General features: G+C 40.2%; 1 long non-coding RNA gene across 1 annotated transcript; it reads right to left on the bottom strand.

Annotated features, from left to right (window-relative positions):
* Positions 1-770: 770 nt before the first annotated feature.
* LOC147487054 (uncharacterized) lies at positions 771-7524 on the bottom strand. Its single transcript, XR_015200975.1, has 2 exons — positions 4167-7524; positions 771-3074 (listed from the first exon to the last, which is right to left on the bottom strand). It is a non-coding gene; the product is annotated as an uncharacterized LOC147487054 (long non-coding RNA).
* Positions 7525-9970: the final 2446 nt, after the last annotated feature.

Raw genomic sequence — 9970 nt, 5'->3', positions numbered from 1 at the left:
GGCCTGGCCTTGGCCTTAGCGATATAGCATCTAAGGGACTTGGATGCTGCCTAAAACGGACTAACACGGCCTGGTGATGGCCTAGTGCGGCCCGGTGATATGGCTCGACGCGACCTTGTTGCGGTATGACAACGGCCTGGCACGGCCTAACAGTTTGTTCGATCTTAATAACTTATATATCTAAACTATGTAAAATCTTAATCTGTTACAAACACCGGATACATAGAGTGTCGTGCTACTTATCGAACTTCACATAAACTCGAAATTTAGACAAAACAATGAATCGTGCCTCAAACTACCAATCCCCAATTTCAAGGTTTGGACAAACAATCTTTCCAAATAAATTTCAGTAATAAAAGATGAATCCACTTACTTAGTTTACTATTAAACAATGACTTCCATTGCTAAAACGATTTAAATGAATCCACATCACATTCTCGTAATTGATCTGAATAGTAGTAATCTAACAGCCTAAGAATCGACAATTCAGTAATAATTTTCCAGATCAAAACACGAAATTCTACTGAATTAGCTCTACCTAAATCACATTGAGATCGATCTCATGACAACTAATCAAATCAAAGATCAATCCAAACACAATTCAAATAAACAGATCTAAATTATAGTTTTAAAACATCGAACCTGAGTTGAAGAAATGAGAAAATTGAATCGATGAAAGAAGAAGTTTGTTTCCTTCACTTAGTTTATCAAAAACTCGACTCCTCACAGAATTCCCAAGTTGCCGCCGTTAGTACCTCCAGATCCTCCTCTTTTCTTTTTTTCTTTTAGCCTTTCTCCCCCTTTTTTTTTTGAAGCCATACGTGGCTTACTCTAAAACAGACCCCCCCACCATTATAAAAAGAGGCCCAATAAAACAACTCCAACTTGGCTTAATATAACAGGCCCAAATAAATTAAAAGGTGCAACAAGCCCAATATAATAGAAAAGCCCCAATATTTAAAAAAAAATAACCATCAATGAAAAAGCCCATATCAATAAATCAAGCCCGCCAACTGATAAACGTTAAACCCCACCATATATCTAGTAATTACCTCGAGTGGCACTGAACTAACACGTAAAATGACAGGTTTATCCGTAAGTAAAATTCCGGGTCATTACAGCGGTCATGTAGAGAGTACTATCCTTGTCGCCTTTAGCGACTATTAGAGAACCCTTAGAGACTTTCCAAGTATCCCTTGTGAAGATTGTAACAAATTCTTCACTAGCCTATTGACCCACCGAAATCAAATTCTTCCTCAAATCCGGAACGTGTCGAACATCCCTCAATAACCATATCCTATTTTTCAATTTGACACGGACATCACCTTTGCCAACAATGGCACAAGATTGGTCATCACCAAGAAATACCTTTCCAAGGTCACTTTTGGTGTAGTTCATAAAGAACTCTTGATTTGAGGTCACATGGAATGATGCGCCGGAGTCTAAAACCCAAGACTCTTTATTTTTCTCCATTGAACATATCAAAGCATCATTTTCCACTTCAACTACATTAGCTTCTTGATTCTTCTTGTAGTTGTCATTCCTTGGTGCTTGGCATCAGTCACTATAGTAACCAGGCAAACCACAATTGTAACATATAATGATACTATCATCTCTAGGCTCATCACTAGGGGCATGCAAGTTTATTCTCCCCCTTCTATTTCTCGGTCTACCATAACCCTTGTGCACATGCATTCCTTCACTCTCGGTACTCAAAGTCGAACCTGATGTTGAGGCCCCATCCGAACTCCTTCGAATTTCCTTTGCTAGTATCATATTAACAACATCGGCGAATTTCAACTTATTCATTCCCGCTGAGCCACTAATAGCCGCAACCGTAGCCTTCCAACTTGGAGGCATTTGTCCTATTAATGCCAACACTCTCACTTCATCACTAAATGTAATCTCAACCGACTCCAATTGGTTTTTCGTTTGGTTGAATTCATTTAAGTGGTCATTAAAAGAATCATTCTCCGACATTCTCATGGAGAAGAGCTTGGTAATCAAATAGACCTTGTTCGCGGCCGAAGGTTGCTCATACATGCACGTGAGTGCCTTCATGAGAGACGCCGCCGTCTTCTCATTTTTAATATTGAAGGCCACCGACTTTGAGAGACTCAATCGAATTGTCGTCAATGTTTTTCTATCTAGCAAATCCCATTCACTTTGCTTGTAACTCGCCGGCTTCTCTCCCATCAAAGGTTCATACAAATCCTTTTGATAGAGTATGTCCTCAATTTGCATCTTCCAATAGCCGAAGTTTGTACTATCAAACTTCTCTATCTTGTAGCTTTCTTTATCGGTCGTCATGACTTCCACTGAACTAAAACAACGGTGGAGAACCTCTCAGAGGAATTTCTTCAAACACCTAGCTCTCAATGCTAAAGGTGTGGTTTTTCCTCACACACCTTGTATACAATAATTCAACCTAACAGCTCCGATACCACTTGTTGTTGGGAGATTTCACTAGAAAGTCATACCTCAATCTAGTTACTTTCTATCCCAAATGATTTCAACTTGGAGCTCACACCAAGAAATTCACCTACCCAAGACTTTGGTAGTTATCACAACAAACTCAACATAGCAAAACCACTAATATATCATCATAATTCATAGCAACAATAAATATGTGGAAGTAAATAATACAAAGAGACACAAAGATTTAAGGTGGTTCGGTAAATGTTACTTACATCCACACAAGAGCCGAGTTTCCTTTATAGTAAAGATTGGAGAGTTTACAAGAGCTAACAAGAATCAAGAACAAGATGCCTCACTCAAACCCTAGCTGAATAGAGCTCCCACAATATCCAAGAAATGAATCTCTCAAAAGTTGTCTCAAAACCCTAATCTATTTCCTTTATATAGGAACACATAGAAAAAGGTGAGAAAATGGGCTTTGGGCTGAAATTTTGTAAAGCAGTCGAAATTCCGGAAAGGTGGAGCACGGGCGCTTTTGAATAAGGCATAGTGGAGCGCGGTGCACGCCTTCTTCTCTTCCAAACTCCAGGCAAATTAGTGCGGGGCGCGCCTTGAACAAGGCATAGGTGAGCGCGATGCACGCCCTCTTCTCCAAACTGAAAAACAAGAAGGCAGCATAGTCGGACACCGGAGCAAAGCTCGACAGTTCCATAAACCCAAGTATTACAGTGAATGTGATATCATAACTTTGGGTAGCACGGATGGTTGGGGGAAGCTCTTCCTCCTGACCTTCTAGATCATAAATATAAAAGTTACGCGAATGGAGCTATTCATTGGAGAAACCGGACTGTAGGGGTTGATGAGGAACAAGTTATTGTGGCATTCAACTTCACAGATGAGAAGTTTAGGGTGATTGTGCTTCCTGGTTTCATTTTCACTGGCCAAAAGACAATGTATTATTTATTGGAAGCTTTGGATGGACACCTCGCTTTAGTAGATGATACTACAACATATGCACGTAACGGCATTGTGGACATATGGATCTTGGAGGATTATGCTAAACAAATTTGGATCAGAAAAATCTTCCAATTGTCTTCAGAAGTAATACCAGAATGGTGTGAACTAGTTGGTATTATTTCGACTGGAGAAATTGTATTCACAGTTAAACAGAGCAAACCTCCGTTCCAACTATATTACTATGACCCAACAATGGAGTCTTCAAGGAAGGTTGAATTGACTTGGCTGCCAAGTCAAACGTATTGCCCCCACTATGAATCCAGAGACCTTATCACCAATCAGACATTTTGTTCAAAGCCTTTACTCGTGTTGTGGAAGAAATCGATGACACCGATCGATATAGTATGCCTTTTTTTTTTTTTTTTTTTCAAATCTGAGATTTCTCCAGATGGTTGATAGTTTGAACTTTGTGGAAACTGATGTTTTATAATTTTAGTTTATATAACCTGATTTCATGTACTTGCAGTTGCATACGTATTTCCAGGAAATTTAGGGTGTTTTAGCTATTAAACACGTTAGCATATTGTTCTGTAAGATAGTTGTATGTGCCAATTTTTCAGCATTTCGGTCATCTTAATTCTGAAATCTGTTTATCAGGAACTGGCTGACTCTCCTATGGCGGGGTTTATAAGATAGAATTGAATGTCCTATCTCTCTAAAACTAAACACCCCCTATCCATCTTTCTTGCTCACATGAAAGACTGAAAAAACTTAATTAGAAGCTCGCCTACCTTCTCAAATGAATCTGGAAAGGAGAACTTGTGCACCCTGTTCCTTTGCGTTGCTCGTTGATTTGAAAGGTAAGAGATCGAGTTTGTTGGGAACTAGTTATGCGACCATTCTACTCTCTCAATTGGCTTCAAAGAATGTGATTTGGTCGAGCCACTCTCATTATTGTGGATATTTACCAGCAGGAGCTTTAAGGGGTTTGCGTTAAGATCAAGAGGGATGCTTTGCAAATTCTGCCGCACATCATTAAGCTCCTTCCTTGTAGTTTCTGTCTTGTAATGCAGGTCAAAATAGCCGTGTCTAGCCCACGGACATTTTAAAGTTTAGACTTTAGGGGTCTCTGATTGTTATCCTTTATGTAAGAGTATACATGTCGTTACCATTAAGTGGGGTGGCCCAGCAGTACTCATTCATGGTGTCCGAGAATTCAGGAAACAACGCCCAAGCATTGCAAAACCTGGAGGGAGGCGTGCATCTATAAGTGACTTTAGGATTCTTAACTTTTGTGATCAGAAATGCCTGAGTGCAAAAGTCAGCCCGAGTGTTGGGAATTCCAATCCACTGTTGGTGAATGGTGATAACACATCTATCTTGTTTACACTTTACACCATTTTCTATACCCTGCTTTTCCATAATTTGGCAGTGTTAAGTTACATCCTGTAGCTTTAACATCAGAGACCAGCTGCACTAGACATTCATAGAGAGGCAGAGGCTATATAAGGTGTAGTGTTCCCATTTTTCAATCCACATATGCGACTTTGCCTCTTAACTGGTTCCACCTTCAGAACATCACCACCGCTGTTACTTATGCCACCATCATGCAAATGCCTCCGCCATCCAGAACAGATACTATCGCCACCTGTGCTTCCTCCTTCAAAGCAATCTTCCCTCCTTTTTTTATTCACACAAGCATCACTTATTTTTGGCTAAGTAAGTTCGGATTGTATTAATGAATGGAAAGAAACTACAGTTACAACTTACAAGTATACAAAAGCCCTGCTCTAGACAGGGTGTTAATTGTATAAACCTGAAATAAACACAGGGGAATAGGGATCCTCTACTACAGTTACTACTGAATGTCTCCCTACAAAACTCTCACTCACATTAACCTGCAGTCTAGCTCCATGGTTTGCCATGCTGTCCGCTGCAAAATTCACCTCCCTCCACATTGAACAGATGACACAGTGCTCCAGTCTTGAATGCACAGCTTTCCATCTATTTCTCATGATCCATGGATTCTCTCTATTGTCAAAAGCTGAACTGCAGCCTGAGAGTCCGAGTCCACCCATAGCTTAGTAATTGATTGCACCTTCCATGCCTTCAATTATCGCCCATCATTCATGTAGAAGCCAAAATTCTAACCTTGGTGTAGGTATAAGAGCCATGAAATCAACTTTCTGATCCAAGTCGATATGGTGCTCGCGAAATGGAAATATAAGCACATAATAAAGTGATGACACGATGAAAAATACAAATAGCACGTGGGATTTCAGGTGGCTCAGCTATATGCCAGCCTACGTCCACAAACCGACTCGTTTCTGTTTACTGCTATAACTCTTCTCTCACTCCTTTATTCTTCCATCCATACACATGTTGTTCTATTCTAGTCTTACTCTTATGCTTTACATGGTTCTTTCCTTATAGAGGAGAAAGTCCTCTCATGGACGGTCATGGTCTTATACTTTTCTGACATTGCTCTCTGTCCTGTACAGTTTACAGTAAGCACCCAGTACCACCCCAATGACATCCATATACACCACTTCTAGACCGACTGGTCAAGGATTCCCATTTCCCGCTCAGTCCCAGTTTACTTTAACAAAGTCCCTACATGGGGGGTACCATCTATCTACATGGTTGTTTGGTGCTAGTCCGAGTTCTTCTACCTGCCACATTTAGTCTGCTCAGAACACCCAGCTCCTCCACAGTGCCAGACATTGTCTACACTTTGATGCGCATGAGATCCAAAACTTCACTTTGTGCTTCACACTGGCTTGATCAAAATTTGCATCTTCAAACACTTTTTGTTTCCGCTCTTCCAAGTCCCTACCATCATGGAGACAGCACAAATCCTTGATAACTGGATCCTAGTATTACATATTTAGTCCTGCTTGTTTCCAAAACATTTGTCTATGAAAATTGGTCAACTAGCCACTGCCACAATTCTTTGCTTGTTTTACATTCCCTCATCAGGTGGTCTAGTGAGTAGTGGGTTAACTTCATTCTCACACAATTACACAAACGACATTTTTTTTACTCAGCTCAGCACCATATTGTCCACAGGAGCCCTATTATGAACCAACTTCCACACTAGACCAATGCGTCTAGGGTATATAGCCTTGTTCTTTAGCACTTTTGACCACCAAGCTTGCAAGTTCTTTTTTCTGGTTGCTTCATTAGTGTCAGCCACAGTGGATCCATGACGTCCCTAGACCCATCCTAGAGTCAGGAACCCATGACATACCCTTCAGTATCGTCATCAGCTAGGACTGGTATTGCACCAAGGAAGTTCCTACTTCCTAGCCCATAGCATATGGGAGAAGTGGGAACTCACTCCTCCCTACATATGTCTACGTAAGATTTCCACTATAACCAAAAAGGAACGTTGGAATTTCTTTTCCACAGACTAAGTATAAAACCTAGTTTTTAATCACTCCATGACACAAAGACGCGCCCACGAGTGTCTTAACGTACGGGGAATATTCTAGTCTCCAATATCCCAAGCAGTGTGTGGCTTTAACTCCTTGATTGCCCACGTGATACCAGGCAAGGTTGTGGATTTCTTGTATTGAATCAAATCATCAGCTCTTGTTGCATACTTAGGTCTAATAAAAGACCATCATTAGTACACTTAACTGCATCTTTTCCACTCTTGTTATTTCCAACTTTGCCCAGTAGCAGTTCGTCCTCTCCTACTTCATCTTCTTAACAGACTTTCTACTCTCACCTCCTTCTTGTATCTTCTAATTAATGATAAGTCCAAAATACAACTCCATCTTAGTCCGAAGAAAGCTTTTCCCTAATTAGTCACCTATACTTTAAAATACTAACAACCCAAATAAAGAAAAATACAAAGCAACCCATATGAAGAAAAGGGTCTATTGGAATTGGAATGTAAATGAGAACCCAATCAAAAAATTAATATAGGTTAGGACTGAGTTTTACATTTATCACCTAAATAGCTGTGTGAACGCCAACTTGCTTTTCCTTTTGTAGCTGGATGTCTATAGCATGAAACTCCCCACCACACCCTAATAAATACAGGAACATAATTGAGGTAAGTAGAACGACATATAATAAGAAGAGGTCGTCAGCAAAGCACATTGTGTAGATCCTAAGAATAGATGTGAAAATTAATATCGAAAAAAAAAAAAAAAATAGATGTGAAAATGCGCGCATTGTAAAAAAAGCTTGTTTTGAATCAATAACTGCCGGAAACAACGTTATCCACTACAAATAGATCAACCATACACAATGATTGATCTTTCTCACTAGACAAGACTTCAACACCCTCTAAGTACTATCCAAATACTTCTCAATGTCAATTCAACAAACATATAAAATAAAACAATTAATGTAAAGAGAACAAACCACAAGACACGGATATATCGTGGTTGGGCAATTTGCCTACGTCCACACGGCGAGTTCCAAGCTTTACTAGATGTCCAGAGTAACAGATTACAAGAGCTCTCAATTCACTCACAAAGAATGAACACACAACTCACTAAGAATTTCTCTCTTACAATCTCTCTCTTTCTTGGTTTTGGTTAGGTTAAGTTTTTAGGGAAAAAACTTATGTTTTTGTACTGTTTCCAAAAACTGTCGAATGCTCTGCAGATGCGATGGAGCACGGGCACGCCCTATCATAGGCTTAGTCAAGCGCATGCGCTCCTTACAAAATTTTGGCGAGAAAGTCCATTAACTTTGCTTTCTATCGGCCCCAAAAATTTGACTAAGTAAGAAACCGAAAAAAACTTTTTTTCTCCCTTTTTCTCTACATTCTTCACCTCGGTGAGGTTTTAACACATAAAACCAAGCCGAACACATCCAGCAAGAAGCACTAGTCCAGAAACTCGCCATCAACTGCCCTGAAGGGCCATGCCCACAAAAGGCTCTTTCAAACATGTAGGATTTGGAACAAGTTCAAACAGTGTTGGAACTTAATTCCGGTGACAACCTTCATCAGCATATCAGTAGGATTGTTATAGGTGTCCACTTTCTCAAGTTCTATATCATCATCCTCAATGACATCCCGTACAAAATGATAACGGACATCAATATGTTTGGTCAGAGCATGATGAACCTGGTTCTTCGCCAAATGAATAGCACTCTGACTATCATAATACAAAGCAACATTGTTCTGCTCAATACCCATATCATCCAAAAGACCTCGAAGCCATAGTGCCTCTTTCACTGCCTCTACCACAGCCACTGCCATATACTCTGCCTCAATAGTAGATAGAGTAAGTGTAGCCTGTAGCATAGACCTCCAACTAACCGGTGCACCATGCATCATAAACACATAACCAATAGTCGATCGTCGTCTATCTAGATGACTTGCATAATCTGAATTCACATACCCACTGACATAACAAGTGCCTCCACTATAAACTAATCCCACATTCAAGGAACCTTTCAAGTACCTCAATACCCATTTCACTGCCACCCAATACTGCTTCCCAGTGATTTGCCATATACCTGCTTACAACACTAACTGCCTGTGAAATGTTTGGGCATGTGCACACCATAGCATACATCAAACTGCCCACTGCACTAGCATAAGGAACATGAGCCATATGCTTTTGTTCCTCCACCGAACTAGGAGAGAACTTAGCTGAAAACCTAAAATGCCCAGCCAAAGGAGTAGAAACCGACTTTGCATTCTCCATACCAAAACGAGAAATTACTTTCTGAATGTATTTCTTCTGAGATACAACTATCCGTTGCTTCTTCCTATCTCTGTCAATCTCCATGCCCAATATCTTCTTAGCTCCACCTAAGTCTTTCATCTCAAACTCAGAGCTAAGTTGAGATTTCAACTTGTCTATCTCCACCATGCTTTTGGAAGCAATAAGAAGCAGGAGATAGATGAAGTCATTACCACGAAGTCTGTGAAAGTAAACACAACAGCCATACTTACTTCGGGTGTACTCATGTTGCATCATGAATGTGTCAAAGCGCTTGTACCATTGCTTTGGCGATTGCTTTAAACCATACAGTGACCGATTCAACTTGCACACATGATCTTCTTTCTTAGCAACAACAAAACCTCAGGTTATCTCATATAGATTTCTTCCTCCAAGTCCCCATGCAAGAAAGCAATTTTAACATCAAGTTGCTCTAACTCCAAGTCGAAGTGAGTAACTAAACTCAATAACACACGAATGGAAGTATGTTTGACCACCGGGGAAAACACCTCATTGTAGTCGACTCCTTCCTTCTGTGAGAAACCCTTTGCTATCACTATTGCCTTGTACCCAGTACTATCAGACTCAGGAAGGACCTCTTTCTTTCTAAACACCTATTTACTGTCGATAGTCATTTTGCCCTTTGGTAATAAAACTAGGTCCCATGTGTGATTTTTATCAAAAGATTCCATCTCTTCTTGCATAACAACCAACTAATCTCTGTAATGAGCATATCTAACAGCTTTCTTGAAACTATCTGGCTCATCATCTTTAATATTCAGTGCATATGCCACTAAATCCACCTGACCATAGTGTTTCACCGGCTTATCATGCTCATACTTGTGCACTTCTTTAACTTGTCTCTTTGGCCTAGGGTCAGCCACTGTTGCGGATGCTCATGC

Source organism: Coptis chinensis, chromosome 7 (genome assembly GCF_015680905.1).
Source record: "Coptis chinensis isolate HL-2020 chromosome 7, ASM1568090v1, whole genome shotgun sequence".
NCBI lineage: Eukaryota > Viridiplantae > Streptophyta > Magnoliopsida > Ranunculales > Ranunculaceae > Coptis > Coptis chinensis.
The sequence above is the reverse complement of the archived record's forward strand: the minus strand, read 5'-3'. Positions and strand labels throughout refer to the sequence as shown.